Source organism: Desmodus rotundus, chromosome 4 (genome assembly GCF_022682495.2).
Source record: "Desmodus rotundus isolate HL8 chromosome 4, HLdesRot8A.1, whole genome shotgun sequence".
Lineage (NCBI taxonomy): Eukaryota > Metazoa > Chordata > Mammalia > Chiroptera > Phyllostomidae > Desmodus > Desmodus rotundus.
The window spans coordinates 147,753,435-147,773,567 of record NC_071390.1 but is presented as its reverse complement, the minus strand read 5'-3'; positions in this window follow the sequence as shown (position 1 = coordinate 147,773,567).

Genomic DNA, 20,133 nt, shown 5'->3' with positions numbered 1-20,133 from the left:
TGTGAACTCTCTCTGAGAGTTTGTCCAGGTGGGCCTTGCAACATACTTTGCTCCAACATCCCGTGTTCAGGCAAAGCCCCAATATTTTAAACAGACAGGAAGTTGGCAGAGAGCCTCCCTGTGTGACTGGCCTGTTGATGTCATTTGATGCCTGCATTGACAATGTTTACTGAGGGCACAGAAACAAGTCTGAGATGGTTTTGAGATCAGCACATTCAGGGTGTGCTGACTTGGGAGCGGGGTGTTTGTGACCACAGCGCCTGGGGACCCTGAAATCCAAGAAGAAAACAGCCCCCAGACGGGGCTCATGAGTGGGGGCGGGGTGGATCTGGAGCACTTGGCCTGGCATTTGTGTTTCCACTCCCTGTACCTCTCTCCCTTCACTTTCCTCTTTCTGTTCCCCTCCTCACCAAAATGGCCCACAATCTGAGAAGTGGCAGTGTGGAGTGGGGTAACACTGGCTGCATGCCAGTGCAGAGGTGGCCACGGGGTGCAGGGGTGGCCGGTAGATCTTACCTTGGGGGACTCTTTGGGGAGGGAGTCCCACTCCCATCTTTGTTCTTCCAGAACTATGATCCTTCGGAAGACTCTCGGGAAAAGCCTTTTATTTTAAAAGCACAAGATGCACGTTCAACTGGTAAGAGGCCTCCATCCCTCAATTGATAAGCAGAAATTATTAGAATGTTGAGAAGACAGCTGTTTGGATGATTTCATAGCTTGACTTCTGAACCTTTCTTTGACCTCATTCAAGAGCAAGTTCTAGCAGCAACAGCTGTCACTCTTGTTACCATTGTGCTGTATTCTCAGTTTGCAGTGCAGTTCAGGGCCTGGGGAAGGTGGAAGGAAGCAGAGACTGAGGCTTGCTTCAAACTCCCCTAGAATGCCAGTGGGGTAAGCCTGGGAGGCCCAGCACAAACTCAGGTTTAACAGTCCTGCTTTCTTTTTTTCCCACCAAGCTTGTTTTCAGGCTTTTACCTGAGTTGGAGATGAATTAAGCGCTAGTGGCCACGACAAGCTTGTCCAGCCACCTGTTTCCCAGGGCCACAGGGCCACACTCATAGTCATGTGCTTCGGAGTCTCAGCCATGTCCTTATGGATGGCAGGGCCTTGGCAGAGGGGCCAGGCATGGGCTCCACAGAATCTCAACTTCTGGTGCCAGGGTACAGCCCCAGTTTCCTGCTCATCCCTGTCTTGCTACATAGAGGCTGTTTCTCCTTCCAGCCTGCTCCCTGTCTACCATTTCCTGCCTCCTTCTCTTCCCCCTCTTTTGGTTTCCACTCTTTTCTCCTTCCCTCTATCTACGTGTGACCTTTCCAGCCTATGCCATCTTTACCTCTGAGGTCACTTAATCAGTCAACTTACTGAAGGCCTGCTATATGCCAGCCACCATTCCCAGCACCGGGAATCCCACACTGCCAAACAGACATGGTGGGGAGGTGGTGGGACAGACTGACAACAAGGAAGCAGACAGGTAGATGTTGTATTTCAGGAGGTGACAGGTGCAAGAAAAGATAGATTAGAGAAATTTGACCAAAAGTGATGGTGGGGAGAGGAGCACTGTTTTAGCCAGTTTGGTCTAGGAAGAATTCTTTCTGAGAAGGTGGCATATACTTCATACTGGAATATAGAAAAGGAGGGAGCTGTGTGAAGATTTGGGAGAAGGCACGGCATGTGCAGAGGTCCTGAGGCAGCAGGGAGCTTGTTGTATCTATCTGAGACAGGAAGGAGGCCAGTGTGGCTGGAGCCTAGTGAGGCTAGGGTACAGAAGAAGAAGATTAGGTTGCAAAAGTTGTCATCTGTGTAGAAGGGTTTGGGGTTCATTCCGGATGAGTCGGAAATTTAAGCAGGCGAGTGGGGAGATAATATTTCGGTTTTAGAAAGCTGTCTGTGCAGAGGGACAGGACGGAGGCCAGGAGGCAGCTGGGAAGCTTTGCAGTAGCTCAGAGATAATGGCGGCTTAGACCATTACAGTAGCACAGTGATTTTCAACCAGTGAGCTGCAAGGACTTTTAAAACACACAGTACCTGACTACTTATTCAGGGGCACTGATTTCTTTTCCCTTAGATTGTCAAATAAAAATATGACAGCAGCCAACTCAACAACAGCCATCACAATAGGTGTGAATGAATCAAAATTATACCTATTCTTTTTGTCAGATCAGCAAAATATATTTTCTGGTGCACTGCAGAATTTTACCAATTAGTTTACGTGTGCCCCGAGATGAAAAAGTTTGCCCTGGCCAGGTGGCTCAGTTGGTTGGCGTATCATCCCATACAGCAAAAAGATGCAGGTTCAAGCCCCAGTCAGGGTACATACCTAGGTTTCAGGTTTGATCCCCCATTAGGGCGTGTGTAGGAGGCAACCAATTGATATTTGTGTCTCACCCTGATGTTTCTCTCTCTCTCTCTCTCTCCTCCCTTCCACTCTCTCAAATCAATAAAAGCATAATTTCCCCTGCTGAAGATTAAGAGAGAGAGAGAAAGGGAAGGAAGGAGGGAGGGAGGGAGGGAGGGAGAGAGGGAGGGAGGAAGGAAGGAAGAAAAAGGTTGAAAATCACTGGAGTAGCAGAAAAGGGAGTGACAGGAGGTGAGATTCAGAATACATTTGGAAGTTGGATTGCATTAGGCAAAGAGATGAAGAGGCTGGTTGTTTTTCTCCCCTCCCTTTCCCTCCCCTCCGCTCCCCTCCTTTTCCCTTTCCTTTTCCTTTCTCCCCTCCCTTCTTCAGCTTCTCCTCCTTCTCCTTCCCAACTGAATCATGCCATATACTGAGCAGCAGGTTTGAGGTGGAGAAATGAAAAGATGTATTTTAGCAACAGCCATAGCTAATGTGTAAGGTGACATTGTGAGAATTAGAAAAGACTCTCTCCATAGAAGAAGGTATTTCTTTTTTTTTAAAAAAAGGTTTTATTTATTTATTTTAGACAGAGGGGAAGGGAGGTAGAAAGAGAGGGAAACCTCAGTGTGTGGTTGCCTCTCACACACCCCCTACTGGGGACCTGGCCTGCAACCCAGGCTTGTTCCCTGACTGGGAATTGGACCCACAACCCTTTGGTTAACAGGCTAGCACTCAATCCACTGAGCCATACCAGCGAGGGCAGAAGAAAGTATTTCTACAGTGCAGGTGGAGCCCACACCAGAGCTCATGGCTCAGCGAACTGGCACAGGCCGGATTTGCAACTCCTCTGGCCCCCTTGGCTGGCTGCCTTGGGCAGCGCACAGGATGGACAGCAGTACCTAGTGACTGGGCTGGGCCGTGTTACATCAGAGATACCTGTTAGGCATCCAAGTGGAGATGAGAGTTAGCTGAGTATGTGGGTCTGAATTTCAGGTAGAAATTAGGGTTAGAGATGTGAATTTAGGAGGCATAATAGCATATAGTATTTAAACTAAGAAGATGAATGGGAAGCCCTAGGCTGTGAAGACGCAAAGCGGGCTAGGAAGTAAGCCTGGGCAACTCTACCATGTAGCAGTTGGGGAGAGCAAGAACGCAGCAGAGAGACCAGAAAGAACTATCGGCGCAGTGAGATCAGAGGAAACTTGGAGAACAATGACCCAGGTAGCAAATGAAGACAGTGTTTTAATACATAGAGATAGGAAGGTGGCAGAGAAGGTAAATGCTGTGACCACACCAAAATTGCAACTAAGTTACAGGACAGTCAGCCGGAGAAAGACCTGAAGACTAGCTGAAGGGAACTTCTGTTACTGAGGTTGGAAGGAAGAAGGCATGACAAAACCAGCAGGAGGAGAGGGAAGCAAAATGGGCTGGTCCTACATCCATGTTCAGGTACGATCCCTCTATTTCCACTTTGATGAGAGTTTTTATCATAAATGGGTGCTAGATTTTGTCAAATGCTTTTTCTGTATCTATTGATAGGATCATAGGATTTTCATTCTTCATTTTGTTTAAATGGTGTATCACATTAATTGATTTGTGGATATTTTGAATCAAACTTGCATCCAAGGAATAAACCCAACTTGATCATGATATATGATGTATGATCTTTTTAATGTGTTGCTGGATCCAGTTTGCTAGTATTTGTTGAGGATTTTTGCATCCATGTTCATCCAATATCCCATCCAGGGATACTGGCTTATAATTTTCTTTTTTCTTAAATTTTTATTGTTGATACTATTGCAGATGTTCCCATTTTCTCCCCCTTTGCCCACTTCCTCCCAGCCCCTCCTCCCCCTTCCCTCTGGCCATCATCACCCTGTTGTCTGTGTCCATGGGTCACACATGTATGTTCTTTCCCTTCATATTCTTTCATCCAACACCCTCCTCCCCCACACACTCCCCTCTGACAGCTATCAGTTCCATGTGTCCACACCTGTGTTTCTATTTTCTTTGTCAGTTTATTTTGTTCGTTAGATTCTACGTATAAGTGAGATCATATAGTATTTGTCTTCCTCTGACTGGCTTATTTCACTTAGCATAATATTCTCCAGGTCCATCTATGCTGTCTCAAAAGGTAAGAGTTCCTTACTTTTATGGCTCCTTAGCATTCCATTGTGTAAAGGTCCCACTGCTTTTTCATCCACTCATCTACTGATGGACACTTGGGCTGTTTCCAGATCTTGGCTGTTGTAAATTGTGCTGCTGTGAACACAGGGGTGCATATATTCTTTCGAATTGGTGTTTCAGGATTCTTAGGATATATTCCCAGAAGTGGGATCATTGGGTGAAAAGGCAGTTCCATTTTTAGTTTTTTGAGGAAACTCCATACCGTTTTCCACAGTGGCGGCACCGGTCTGCACTCATAGTGTCTTTGTCTGGTTTTGGAATCAGGGTAATGTGGCCTCATAAAATGAACTTGGAAGCCTTCCCTACTCTTGAATATTTTGGAATAATAGAAGAATAGGTGTTAATTGTTCTTTGAATGTTTGGTAAAATTTACCTGTGATGTCCTCTGATCCAGGACTTCTGTTTGTTGAGAGTATTTTGATTACTGATTCAATTTTGTTAGTAGTAATTGGTCTGTTCAGATTTTCTGTTCCTTGAGAATTCTGGGTTCTTGAGGTCTGCATTTGGGTCACCTATAGGCCTGGTACTTAGCACAGAAATCACACTATACATAGCCAGAAACCGATGAATGAATGGATGAACAAATAAAACATATAGGATCGTGTGGAGGACCAGCGACGCGATCTTCACATGGGAGCTCATTCGAAATGCAGGCTCTTGGACACCACCCCCTACCTGCTCAATCAGATCTGCACTTGGACATGATCCCCACTAATTCATGTGCATGTTAAAGTGTGTGAAGCTCTGCTTCAGAAGGAAAGTATTTGGCATGTATTTTTTAAATTTCTTGGCTTAATGTTCTCTCTGCCTCTTTAGTATTTAATTATGGGACTTGAGAGGTTTTGCTGGAGAATGGACTAGATGAGAAAACTCTGGAAAACTGCAAACTGGCCAGCAAGGAGAGATTTATCAGAGGAATTTTTTTTAAATCAAGGATAAAATATCTGCATTCCCACTATGGGAGCTAATCCCCTAATTCCTCATCAGCTTTGCCTGGTTCCAGTCTCCCCTGGGATGGTCAGAATTAAGGCAGGAAGGCTGCTGCCCCTTTAGGTGAGTTGAGCAAGCTAGGTTTACCCCACAGTCTTCACCTGAAGCAAGGGGTGGTGGTGAATGGCTAAGAAAGCGGGGGCGTGGGGTGTTTTCCATTTGGCAAGTAGCTCCTGGCCCAGCTCAGCTGCCAGGGACCAAGAGGCCGCAGCCGTCACCCTCTTTGCTGCTGGCCCACACTCCTAAAGCCCCATGAAATTGGCCCCTGTCAGCCAGCTCTTCACAGACACGCAGGGCCGACTCCACAGGGGTGTCCAGGATTATGACTGAGGGGCCCTGGCAGGGAGGAGTGGAAAACCAGGTCCTGATTCCAAGCCCAAGTCATGGTTGTAAGTTCCCTACTGCTTTCCAGCCGAGCACTAATGCCTGCTGCCCTCAGCCAGCGCTCTGAGCCCAGCCTCCCAATCCCCCTGAGCAAGCCTGGGCCGGTGTCCACAGTGCTGGCCCCCACTCTCTACAGGGAGGAAGGTCAGTCTGGCTGAAGGCAGGCCCATCATAAATGTCAGGGACACATGGCTTTATCTGTGGAAGAGCTCAGGGAGTAGCTGGGCTCCCCTTCTCCTCCCACCCCCTTGCCTCCTGTCTTTCTCACTCTTTTCAGGGTCAGGCAGAAGCAAGCTGAACTGGGCTGTGACTAGTTTTTCTTCAGCTGCAGAAACTTGACTTGGTTACCGGGATAGTGCTGTCAGGATCAAGGTTCCAAAGTAAATGCCTCTCTGACATCTTGAATTTATCGAATGAACTTCTGCCAGTCTGGAAAAGCAGCTACAAATATAATCCCATTTTTATTTTAAAGTTTGAATTTGATAAGGAGATAAAATAGGGTTGCAACATGGGAAAAGTTTCTGGTGGTTCAGGAATGTATTGTAAATATACTGCATGCAGATTCTAGCTGCTTCTTCCAACAACGTGTCCTGCAAAGCGTGGACCTGTCACTCCACGTCCAGACCAAGAGAGATTCCTGGGACTAGCAACCGTTGACTTGAGCTGCTAAAATTTAACTTCTTGCCTGTCATTGACTCCCTCGTCGGCTGGGGGAATCCTGACAATTGGCAAAAACTGAGTTCAGTAGTTCTCTGAAGCGCAGAGCAAAGCGGATTTTGCCCCTCTCCCTGCCTCCACTGTGGGAAAGGCAGTTCTGGTCAGAAACAACAAGCATTTGAAAGGAAGAATCAAGGAGTTTTCATAGGACCCCAGGTAGGAGAAAGGGTGGCTGCAGGTGTGAAGGCAGGTGTGCGGGGAGGAGCCGGGCTTAGGGCAGAAACAGTGGGTGAGCATTTTAACTCTGCCTCTTATTGAGAAGCTGGGAGACTGGGGGAGAAGTTGCCCTTTTTGAGTCCCAGCTGTTTTAGTTGTAAAATGGGAATAGCAGTTTTCACTACAAAAGTTTGTTGGTTAAATGAGGAACTATCAACAAAAAACCTAATTCTGTGCCTGCTACACTGTTGATATCAGTAAATATCAGGTCTCATTGTCAGCATCAGAGATTCCCCACAGAGGTGTGGGAGGGAGAAAAAGTGGACCACAGTGACCTTTCTTTTAACCTGCATGCCTCTACCTCCCCTACGCCCCAGCCGCCTCAGGTCAGGTATTCAGGTTTGCTCCCCTTCCACCTCCACATCTGGGTCCTTGAAAATCACGGCCACATGCAGCACTGTCTCTGAGGGGCTTTGTCAGAAATGCCAGTCCTCCTTGAGGGGAAGCTTGCTGAGTGCCAACAGCAGGCATGAATGCTTGTCTTGGATGCTCATCTCTTGTCCCCAACAGCGCCTGGGCTTCAGGAGAGGGCTGAGTTGGGGTGGGAAGCAGGGCAGTGGGTAGAGAGAAGGTGGAGGAAGGGAGACAGACCCGAAGAAAGAAGCAGAGGCATCACAAGATTGATGTGGTTCTCTCTTCCTAACGCCCGATCTTTTGTTGTGTGGATAATAAACTTGACGGCTTTATAGTGGAGTATTTTCTTACACCAGACATTAGAGTTTATAAAGATTTTTAATAATCTCTGTAGAAACCCCCATTTTAGGAGCCAAATTTTTACCACACGAGGGCACCTTGAAAAGCATCTTTGTACAGATATTCCTGGACTTCACCTTTCAAAGCCACCACTTCTCTTTCATAGATCATAGAAATATTTAGAAAACTCTTTAGAAACAATGTTTTTTAAAAATCTGCAAATCTAACTTTGCATTATGTCTTAACATTTTATAAAAGGTTTAAAACATTCAAAAAGGAATAAATACTCCTATATCAACCAGTTTAATTTTATAGAGTTAAAGACAACACATGTAAAATATTTTCCTAGAATACATACTGAGGAGATAAACGTGAGGATGAAGGCAAGACTGTAAGGAACACAGGCTTCAGGCTGGTGGCGGCCTTGTGTGGGGAGCTGAAGGATTAGGATGGGATGGACCCCGTAACTACAGGGGATGGTCAGCTCTTGGCTGACTTAGGGGATGTCACGAACCAAAGCCTATTAAACAAGTCTGCCTTGCCCTGGCTGGTGTGGCTCACCTGTGATTGAGTGCTGACCTGTGAACCAAAGGGTCGTTGGTTCAATTCCCAGTTGGGGCACATGCCTGGGTTGCAGGCCAGCCTCCCCCATGTGGGGCATGCAAGAGGCAACCAAACATTGATGTTTCTCTCCTTCTCTTTCTCCCTCTCTTCCCCTCTGTCTAAAAATAAATAAATAAAATATTTAAAAAAACCAAGTCTGCCTTCACAATTCTATAACACTTCCCCTAAAAGACTTAAATCCCAAGATGCTCCATGAGAGAAAGTTGTAGACCTCATCAAAATCATAGGTCTAAGAAAGGGCACTGTACTGAAGTGTGAGGTGACACACTTCATTCTTTTGGTGACTATGCAATTCAGATTCACAAAGCAATGGGCCAGAGTTCAGACAAGATGTGGTGAAGTGACCCAAACTTTCTGTAACATAGTCTAGGTGCTTCCGAACAAGGGAATGCCAGACTGAGCCTTTCCTAGTTAGGTGGCTAAAGGAGAGTTAAACAAATACAAAAAAGCACAAAATAAAGCCCATATGAGCAGCACGCGTGAAACTTTACGTTATAGGTCATTTCCCCTTTTCAAAGGGAAGGCATCTCCATAAAGTGGGTGTATTTGCTATACATCTGGTATCAGACCTATTCGAGATTCCTATAAAAAGATTATAGCTCAACAGCTACTCTTGTTTACTACATAGCTTACATCATCATCCCATATTGTTACATTCAACCGGCAGTTGCCCCACTTTTATTGTATTTGTTATCAAGCCTGTAGCTCAGGCAAAATGCCTTATAAAGAGGGGCCCGGAAAGTAATAAATAACATGCAATTACAATCTTCTCTGGCCTTGGAGGTTGATTCCAGCGGGGCCACCCTTGGTCCGAGGACAAGCCCCTGCTGTCTGTCTCTTTAGGCATTCTTCCCTCTTGGTAGGACATTCCCCCAGAGGGGTGGAATAATGTCTTCCACACAGATGCAGCTTGGTCGCAGTATGAAACCCAGCATCCGTTCCATACAGACTAGGGGGGAAGGCAGATGGAATGACTTCTCCCCCATGAGGTAGGCTTTGGGGAGATTGTTGCTCAAGATGCTGTGCCTGCCTTTAGTTAAGGGGCAGCCATCTGACATGCGCTAGACAAAGCGAGCTACTCACAGTCCAGATGCATCTCTGGCCTTTGAATCTCCATTCCCATGTGCAGAGGAAGGCAAGAGACAGAGGTGAAAAAGACAGGAAGTCATTGAAATTCATTCATTTGAGTGGTGGTACTTGGGGTTATTGAAATACATTTCTAGGCCCAAGGAGGAGCCGCTCCTGTGCTAGGCGCCCCATCAGCAAAGCAGAGCCTGAGTGACTTTGGTGTCCCTGGAAACGCTCTGCCTGACCAGACACGTGGCGTGCCCAGCCAGCCTGTCCTTGAACGCCAAAGCCAGCTCTGGGCTCTAGTCTCATTTTTGCTCTTTATTCGTTTTCTATATTTCTCTTCCTTGTTCTTTGTTCTTTATCCTATAAAAAAACTTCCTGCCTTCACCTCATTTTCCAGGTCTTGGACCCTGGGGAACAGAGATGGCCTGTTTCATGAAGTGTTGAATAAAGCTTGTTTGGCTTCTTTAACATTGGTCTGTCACCAGGTTCTAGGTCCAAATCCTCCCAGTGAACTTCCTTTATGGTCAACAATGCTAGCGTTTCCTTCTGTTGCTTGCAACCAAAGAACTTGGAGTCTAAAACCTGAGGCTGCCCCTCCATGTGAGTGTGATCTTGGACAACTCAACTCTGGAACAAACATAATACACCTTGCATTAAACCGGCAAGTGGCATTCATTGATACGGAGAGAGACGTGCAGTGAGGTCGCTGGCCTTCACACGCCCATCCAAGCCACCCAACACTGTGATTGGGTCTAGAACCAGGGCAAACTGCGAAAAGGATGCTGACTGGCACCACCAATTCCTCATGTTGTGTGTGTTCTCCCTCCCACCGGGAAAAAGTCATGAGTAATGTTCTTCCCTCCTCTCCGCAAAGAAATTCCAAGGTGAATCCAGGGGTGCCCTGTAAATTTCCTTATATTGTTTTCCTTTCCCCTCCCTCTACATCTTTGAAAAAATGAGGGGCAGTGATTCACTGACTTGCAGCAGGAAGCTGTGCCCATCCCGTCAGCTCCTGGTAGCTCTCGGAAGCAACGTCAACAAAGGGGAATTGGCCACCACCAGCCCCTTCCAAACCTGGCTCCGGAAATGTTCCAGGCCCAGAGAAATGAATGTTCTTATGAAAACAAAATCCCAAACAAAGCCAACAAAGCTGGATGCGCACCAGGCTTTGTCCGACCTGGAACCCTGTCCTGCCAAGAGCCCCTCTAGGACAGGGTATCTGGCTATGCACTAGGGCAAGCCCCTGTTCTTGTTGCTTAATGTTCATTTCATCAGCAAAGCACTCTGTATGAGTCGAGTTTCACACAGATGCCAGCACAGCGTTGCAGTTACTCGTGTGGTTTGCTGATTGGGTGGGGAATCCGGAGAGGGCGCTACAGGGCTGGCTGTCCCTGCTCCAGGGTACCTGGGGCCTCAGCTGGGACAGACTAAGAGGTGGAATAACTCAAAGTGAGGGGGGCTGGACAGTGGCAGCAGGAGGATGTGCTCTAAGATGGCATGGCCACCCACACGGTCACGCACATCTGACACCAGGACAGGGGTGGCTGGAGGCCCAAGCCTGGCAGGCCTGGGAGGTGGTCTTTGCTGTCTGCCTTTTATACCTGAGCCTGGCTACCTGGCCTCACTCCTCGTGTGAGTTATTGGTGGAAGCAGCCACCATTTGGGCCAGACTCACAGGGAGAGGTGTCGAAGAGTTGGGAGCTATGTTTAAAACCGCAGGCCAGTGGAAGACTGCCCAAGAGAGTGGTTGGGAAGTCAGGAGGCAGCCCAGGAGAAGCCTGGTGAGGTCATTGTTAGCATTCACACCCAGCTTCCTCACCTGGGCTCCAAATACAGCTCTCTAAAGACTTCTCTCTGCCTCCTGTCAGCCTGCCAGGGCCAAGGGCAGTGGTTTAAGGACTGAGGTGCAAGATCAGCCACAGCTGGTGTGCATGCTGATCTCACAGGACCCAACAAAGAACCTCCTACCCTTTGCCACTCTGGGGAGGCCTGGTGGGGAGCAATGCCACTGTGGTGGGACCCAGGCAAAGAATGACAGGGGAAAGGCCAGTCCTTTCTCTCCTTTGTCACCCCTACCTACCCATGCTGCCCTTGACTACCCTGATTCCACACTGGTGTCCGGCCCTGATGTGCCTGGATTCCCAGAAGCAGTTCCAGACTTGAGACTCCTGCGGCCTCTGCGGCTGGGTCTGCAGCATCCATGACCTGTAGTCGCCACCAGTAAACCTGTGCAACCTGAACTACATCCTCTGGTCATCCTGAGAACTGGGGAGCTCACGTGAGGATGGCCTGGGGCACACAGGTGACACTCCAGAAGGGCGAGAGGGTGCTGGTCTGGATGGCTGCTGCTGGTCAGCATGCAGGGATGCCCGGCCCTGAGCAGCCAGTGTGCAGGGGGACCACGATAGCCACAGAGAGTTCCCGTGCCACTTTAAACAGGAAAGAAAAGGGGGGGTAGGAAAAGGATGTTACAGAACTTAAAAAAATAAATAAAAAATAAAAAGCTCTGCATGGAGGAATGAAATTCCAGAGAGTTGGTGGAATAAAAGGCGAGGGGATATAAGTATTACTTCAGGCTCCCACATAGAATGCTGAGGAGCAGATGTCAGAGCTCAGTCAGCCCAGGTGGGCCCTGAGCCCCTGGACACCAGGCAGGCTGAGCACCTCCCTTCCAGAGAGCACAGTGTGTGGTCAGTCCCATGGGCCGTGATTGTGACTGTCCCCAGAGCCAGCTCCTAGCTCTGTTCAACTCCCCTCATAAAATAAACTGGACCTCCGTGAAAGGCGGCGGGCCTGGCCTTTCATACTGACATTTCCCATAGGCCCAACTGTGCATCAAGAAATAAAAACACATGTATAAAACTGAGTCCCGACAGGAAATTTGTGTTACACACAGGAGACCTTGAGTGCTGGGGGAAGCTCCCCAGCCCCCAGCCTCAGTGACACAGAAGGCTCCAGTACACAGCTCTGGGTTCTTCTGACCACTGGGTAGCTCCCACACGGGCTGCTGAGCCCTCCCACTCCGCCGGAGCGCACCGTGGGTTCTTGCAGGCCTGCCTCCTGCTGTGGTAGGAAGACAGTGTATTGTCTGAGTATTTACTCCCAACAGTCCTCGAACCAGGCTTAGCATTGCGACTGGTGTAACTCAAGTCTAACCCCTAGCCTGCTCAACTGGAGCTCTGAGCCCCTCTCGGCTTTTCCCCCACAAGCAAACTCTTATATCCTCAATCGGATTGGCCAGAAATTTCCTGACATTCAGGTCTGCCTATCTCACAGTTTTGTACTCTGTGGTGAAATGAGTTTTTGCCCCAATTCTTTACTCCCTCTGATCTAATTATATGTTTACCATGTGGATTGACAGTATATGGAGTTAGAGTCAGCAAAGTGCACTTCCCTGCCCCATTACTGTGGGTTTGGACACCTGACTTGCTCTGGCTGATAGAAGTGGCTGGAGAGCATGACATGGGCAGTGTCTCTCACTGTGTGAGTGTGGTGTGGCTTGCTCTGTTTCGCTCGGGTTCTGGAATGACATGCATGAGGGACCAGCCTGAACCAACCTCAGTCGGAAGCAGAGCTGTCTTAGCCAAACCGCAGGCTCATAAGCAAGAAAAATAAATGTTTGTAAGCCACAGAGTTTGGGGATTGTTTGTTATACAGCATCTTTGAAGCAAAAGCTGAGTGATACATACATACCCCATAAGGAGAAATAGCCTGTCTCCTGGGCAATTTTGTTATCTTTCTGAGTTGATGATCACAACAGATGACCTCTCCCATGAAAGGCCATGTGCACTGGCCAGGTCAGCTCCTTCCTTAGTCTCTCTTCTTCAACTTCCTCCCACCTCACGGGCTGGCTGAGGAGCCCAGCCACCTTAATAGCACCTTGATAGCACTTCACTTAGGAATGTGGGAACACAGAGAATTTTACTGTTTTGTTCTCAGGTTACACAGCTTATGATAAATGACGCAGACGGTTTTGCAACATAGATCACAAAATTGACCCAGAACTAAGACTCTTTGGTGATTGAAGCTCTGGCGATGCCAGAGGTGGAGGGGTAGTGGTCTAGTCCCTCCTGGCAGGGGTCTGGTCTCTCTTCACTATGGCTAGTACTGCTTTTTCTATGGTTATAAAATATACATAACACAAAATTTACCATTTTAACCACTTTTAAATATAAATTCTGTCCCATTAAGCACACTCACATTGTCGTGCAACCAGCACCACCGTCCATTTCCAGAACTTTGTGTCCTCCCTCTCTGAAACCCGGTGTGCACTGAAAATGAACTCGCCACTCCTTTATTCCCCGTGCCCTTGGCCACTACCATTCCTTCTATGTCTCTGTGAACTTGACTGCCTTGGGCACTGGGAATTATATAATATGTGTCCTCTTGTGTCCGGTTTATTTCACTTCACATCATGTCTTCTAGGTTCATCCACACTGTAGCATCAGAATTTCCTTTCTTTTAAGTGTTGAGTAATATTCCACCATATCTGTGCATCCCATTTTGTGTATCTATTTATCTGTCATTGGATATGCGAGTTGCTTCTACATTTGGGCTCTTGGTATTAATGCTGCTGTGAATATGAAGTACTGCAGCCTGGTGCTTCCTAATTAGGCTGTATACAGCAGAGGGCAAGTGCCAAGGGTTATATTTTGGAGAAGGGCTGAATCATGGAAAATGAACTAAACCATGCTTCTGTGAAGCCCCTCTTCACTGGTGAAGAAGAAGCAGGTTGAGAAAAGTGCCTTGGCAGTCCAACAATTTTTCACAAAGAAACTCTCTTTCTAATTTTTAACTTCAAACATGTAACCTTTGGTTTTTATAGAGCTAAGGGTTACAAAAAGTCTTTAGTGTCCTCCTTTGCCATTCGCACAGTTGTCGTCTGTCATCTCCAAAGGCGATCACCCCCACTCCCTTGTCTCTGTGTACATTGAGTCCTGCTCCACTCACCAGGACAGTGGCGTGTCTTCCTGCCCTTCCCCTTCTAATCTGGCCTGGCCCTGGGAGGCACCTCGATGCACTAAACACGGTATAAGTGATGATGATGCTGTGCTGGTTGTGGGCCTGGCCTTTCAGAACCCCAGCATTCTCGGCTTTCTCCCTGGGAGGAATTCAGAAGCCGTGTAGCAAGGCCAGCTACCATGGCCACCATGCTGCGAGGAAGCCCAAGCTAGCCCTGTGGCGTGGGCATGGAGAGGAGGACCGAGGAGCCAACTGACAGGAGAGCCAGGGCCCGGGCACAGGACCCCAGTCAAGGCATCTCAGCCAGCACCCCCAGAACTGCATTCTGGGAATTCCAGCTGAGGCCCAGACGTTAGTGGCATGAGCACATTCCCTCCACGCCTTGTACAAAATTCTGGCCGAAAGAATTCAGGGCAAATAAAATAGCTGTTTTATTGTACCAAGTTTTGTTGTGCCTGGTTGTACAGCAAAAATAGCTGAAGCAGGGGTCTAGCACTTCACGTAGGAATGTGGGAACACTCAGCACTCACTGCTTCATTCTCAGCCTTTGGAACCTCAGCAGAAAATGAGACAAGTGAAATCCCATTTTAACATCTTATCATACACATTTTAAGGTATTCTGAGAAGATTCAGATGTGATGCTTTGTTGACCTTTAGCTGCCTCTCTTAAAAGGTACTATCGTCAGGAAGGAGCCTCTGCGAACAAAAGTCTGACAATCAGCAACAGGCTGGCTCCTCGCATTTCAGAGCCTGGGGCAAAAATACCAATAGAGACCCTCAAAGGGTGTGTCTAAGTATTTAAAGGCAATAAATCAGGCTAACAACCTAGTAAATTAAATAAATATGTTCTATCTTGCTGCTTTGAAAAAAATTACCTTCGTAATGATCTTAAAGGACAAGTTCAAACTTAGAATTCTCTGCTCTTCGGAATTGCATGCTGGAATACGAGGGCATTGAGAGAACTGGCCCTGGCTCCTTCCTGTGTTCCACAGGCCACCTCTTTCCAGGGAGTCAGGAGGGCGTCCCCTTGTCTTGGCCGTGAAAATATGCAAGGAGCATGGCCAACCATGGAAGCTCACCTGAGCCTGGATGCACATGCTCTTGGTTGAGTCTTGAACACCTAGGACCTGTGTGGCTGACCTTTGATCTCCAGGCTCTCTAAGAGGTTGGAACTGATACAGTGTGTCCCTAGTCCCCATGGTAAGTCATATTGCTACGATGTGCAGTGGCTAAAGCCCCCAGGCAAACAAAGACCCTCTTATTAGGTGGGACACTCCAGGAGCCTAGAGATCACCCCCCAGCAACCAAGGGCAAAGGCCAGATCCCTTTTTAGGTAAGGCTAACCCTTTACTATGCAGGGGCCAAGAATTGAGCTCCTCCTGCCTAAGTCTGGGATGGTATTGATCAGAAACACTCCCTATAAAGTGATATAAGCCCTGCAGGAGTAACCTGATGCAGCCAGAGCTGTGTGGCTACAAAGTGAATTCTGTGAGGAGACCACATTTAAAAAGGAAGCAAGGGATGGAGGAGGTTCCCAGTCCAAGAGGAGGGGCCAAAAGTAATGGGAATTTTGTCAGGAAGGCCTAGAATGAACTGAGGCTTATGAAATACACTGACCGAAATGGTCTTTTCAATGAAGCCATGTGCAGAGTGGCCGGCCTGTGACAGTGGGCAGGGCTCCAGATCTGCCCCCCTGCTCCAGGAAGCTCCCCGGAGAGGGGGAATCTGTTCACCTGGCCAGGGAGAAAGTCAGGAAAGCTACGAGAACATTAAAGCGAAAGACAGCCAAAGGCTACTGAGGAAGGCCAACCTTTGCGCCCCACACGGGCTGGGGCAAAAGTGGGTTGACACTCGTGAGTATGCAAAACGCAGAGTTTACTCTTGTATTATTATTTATTAATTATTGTACTATTTTCCACATGAGCGATTGTAAACCTACTTCTGCCCCACCTTGTACTTGGATTGGGCCGGGACTCTGATAAACTCCGTCCTGGGGAGTGAGATAGGGAGACGTAGACCAGGTGACAGTGAGAGCAGGTAGATTTATATCCGGTTGTGATCCCTGTGCTCCAAGATGAATTGCTCTCCACCTGGAAGGCACCTCTGAGGGCCCTGTTTGGGTTCCTCGTTTTTATTGTCAACTTGGATCAGGAAAAAAGACATTCTTATCACTTTATAGATGACACGAAGCTGGAGGGATCACAGAGACCCTGAAGAGAAGAATCAGGACTCAAATGGAGCTTGACAGAAGATAACCACAAAGGAAGTTTAATCGAAATTGATATATATTCTATATACGTTATCTATGTTACATGTCTACGAGCTTAAGTCAGGGCAGACCTAGCTGAATAAGAATTCCTGCGGCCAAAGCTGAGGAGTTTTAGTTATGGTGAGCTCTGTATGAACCCACCATAGAGTTATTCTAAAAAATGAACAGTACCGTAGATGCATCGGAGAAATAAAACAAATAAATGTAGCGGCAGCTCTGCGGGGGTTTGCGCCGGTTCAGCCATTCTGTTTGGCTCCCTCTTTCTGTAGAACAACTAGGCCCAGAGAGAGTTGTTTCAAGTGGCGATGACTCCGAAAATGGCATCATTTAGAACTGGTGGCAGCGGCTCAGTGTTCTGAGTCTAAAACAAGAAGGCTTAGAGGAAGCTTGTTAGCTGTCCTCCAGTACTGAAGGGCCATCGTGGGGAAAAGTGATAGATTTATTCTGTGGACCTCAAGAGGGGAACGATTAGGATGAGTGAGTGGAAGTTAAAGGTTTCAACTCAATACACAGAAGAATTTTCCAAAATTAATGCCTTATGTAATAGTTAGCTCCCATCGGTCAAAGTACCCACATAGGGATATTATAGAGAAGGTTTTGGAGTCCTTGAAGATAAAATATCTGAAAAAAATGGAGGCTCCCTAATGGGGGAGAGTTCAAGCACTGCGGCAGGCTGCGGGGTTCACAAGTTAGACCCTGAAGGCGGCTGTCTACAGCCCTCCAGGAATAAAAGGATGGCTCCCGGCCCAGAACTGGATTACTTTTCCCCCTTAGGTTTGAAGATTTGCAATAAATCAATAGCTTTGTTGCACCCAGACTGAGGTTCTGGCTTTTCACATTGGCAAAAACAATGTCCCATTTGACTGTAATATAACTGGAATAACATTAACTCACTTTCCATATGGTCAGGTGTGCAGAAAGCCTACGTTCTTATTCATTTTTCCTGGATGTGCTTCCTTGTATGTTTCAAACATCTGTACTGCTCAAGGTCTCCTATTTATAGATGAGATGCTGAGATGGCCCAGGGGCTGACTTCTTATACTCACTCTGCTATAAAACTCATAGCAACTATAAAAACTGGCAATTTTCTAGAAATCGTACCTCTATTATTTTTCATATGCACAGTGTGACACCTGCAAAGATATATCTGTGCTGACCTTGTAAAAGTTCAACTTGGCTTTCCTTTTCACTGCAAAGAGCACATTTGATGAAAATCAGATGGGCTGTGAGGTCATAAGTGGGAGTTTGCCAATGGAGCTGTGCGGAAAGGATGGGCAAATAACAATAGGCTCACGTGCCCTTAGGCTAAGACACTAATTACTGGAAAATTGACATCTTCTGAGGCAACAAATTTACATAAATTTATGTAAAATTTAATTTTACATAAAATTAAATTTTATGTAAATTTACATAAACTTAAGAAAGCTCTGGGGTGTTCTGAGTCTGAGGGATGGATAAAAAAATTCCCCAAAACTTACAAGGCCGACTTTCCTGAGAATGTGACTCATTTTCCCTGTTTGTGTGTAGGGATGTCTTTCTGGCTCCGTAGACAAACTCTCAGAGGCTCTCAGGAAAATTCGTAGATGGTGCTCATGTGGCCCCTTCTGTTCCCAGCCTGAGCAGAAGACAGGAGCCCGCTGCCTTCAACACCTGACGTCAGCACATCGAAATGAGGTTGGGGATGCTTTGCAATGTGTTAAATTGTGATTGCATTTACTTCCACCCCAAACCCTTTTTTTTGCATTTAACAATAACTTTTCAATGTTTTAAGAATTTCTAAGTCTGAGAAAAGAAACAATCTCATAAATGATATGTAGAATGTTTTACCTAATCGACGAGCTTTTTTGTAAGTGCTAGTTGGGAAATATACTCAATCTTTTCAAAAGGCCAATCACAAGTTTACCACAGGGCTTGAGAGACATTCTTGTCCCATCTTCTTTGTTAAACCCTCCACAAGGAAAGAGAACAATGATAGACTGCGTTGCCATGGGCAGTTGGCTGATGATCTAGCATCCTGGAAACCTCCAGCCTCTGTGAGTGCAGACACTAGTGGGCACCTGCAAAGGCCAGAGGTGTGTGGGTGGACTGGACAATGCTCCTGGCAGTGAAAACTGAGCAAATGCAACTCACCTTGGCTTCTGCATTAGAGAGTCTGAATTTAGAACTAAAAAGTGACTTTGGAAATGAAATTGCTGCATGTTAGAATCTGCTTGGGGAGCTTGGAGAAAACAACACAGAAGTCCAGACTGACCAATGCCTGGGCTATAAACCAACTTAAATAGGAATTTCTGGGTGTAGGGCTCTGGCAGTCTGTATCTTGTAAGCAACCCAAAGAACTACCTACCAATCCTGGTTCCATCCCTTTATCTTACGTATTGTAGTCACACAGTTATCCAGGACCAGAACTGGAGGTAGACGCCTCAGGTATGTTATTTTTAAATATAAATAACCCAGAAGGAAAAAGTCTGAGGTTAGTTTTTAGTGTCTCAAGCCTTTGCCTTCCCACTCTCCCATGTTTATTTCTTTGGTCATGTCCCCAGTCCCACCCAATCCTTCTGGGCTTCTGTGCTTTCGAAGCATGGTTATTGTGACTATGTGTGTTTACTAATCCTATAATGATTCCAAGTGTTTCCTTCCCCTGGATATATGCATTTGAGTATATTTCAAGGCCCTCAAAGTTACTTCACTCTTTCAAGATTTCAATTGTGTCACCTATAAAAAGAGTTTGGGGATCCAGAACGCACTTCTCACACTAGGACTGTAGGTACGAGCAATGGGTAGAGGAGAAATTCTGATTGGCAGAGAACTTCTATAGTCCTTGAAATCATACAAAGCTGCATTTTAACGTGGACTGGCTCTGGCTTGTGTTCAGTCGGCAGCGTTGATTCAGTGCCCATCCTGTGCCACCGAGGAAGCCACATAAAAGCCCTCTCTTCAGGGACCCAGGCCATTCCTCATACCCTTCCACATGAATGAGCTCTTCATACTTCTTTAGGAAATCCAGGAGTCAGCTGTGAGCCACCTAAATGGGAAAGGTGGGCTGAAACAAGTTTTTTCTTAAAAAAGAAAATAAGAAAACTAATTGGACTAAAGGATGAGAAGGAAAAACTTTTCAATGTGTAGAGTGTTACTTATGAATAGTGAGCTGGCAGATGCTTTAACTGTTTTGTTCTTTAAAATATGATTTAAACAAAAGTTTCTATGAGCACGTAGTATTTTTATAATCGGAAAACACAAATTAATATTTTTAAAGAGTAGGCGCAGTACTGGAGGTTGAGGGAAGTGGGGACCAGTTCACAGATCGAAGACCCAGACTGCCCCCTTGGCCAGAGCCCCGCCCCCTTATGGATGTTGGCTGTTTGCCAGCAGGGTCCCGCTCCTCTGACTAGTGCTGGCCCACTCAGAGTAGGACTGCCCATGGGGAGGGAACTTGTCGAGACTTAGGGAGCTCTCGTGCCTTAGTGTGGCAGTTTGCAGCATTCTTCCTTGGGAGCAGATCTGACAGCTGAGAGGTGATGGTTGAAGGAGCCCTAGTGAGAAGCGGGGGGCCAGGGCCGAGCTGGAACAGGGCTCTCGAGGCTGTTGGGGTGCTGATGTTTGCTCGTCCTCTAGGAGTTGTGGGAATGGCTCACAGCCCTTGGACAGTTGCCTGTCATGGCATGAGGGAGCGAAGGATTGA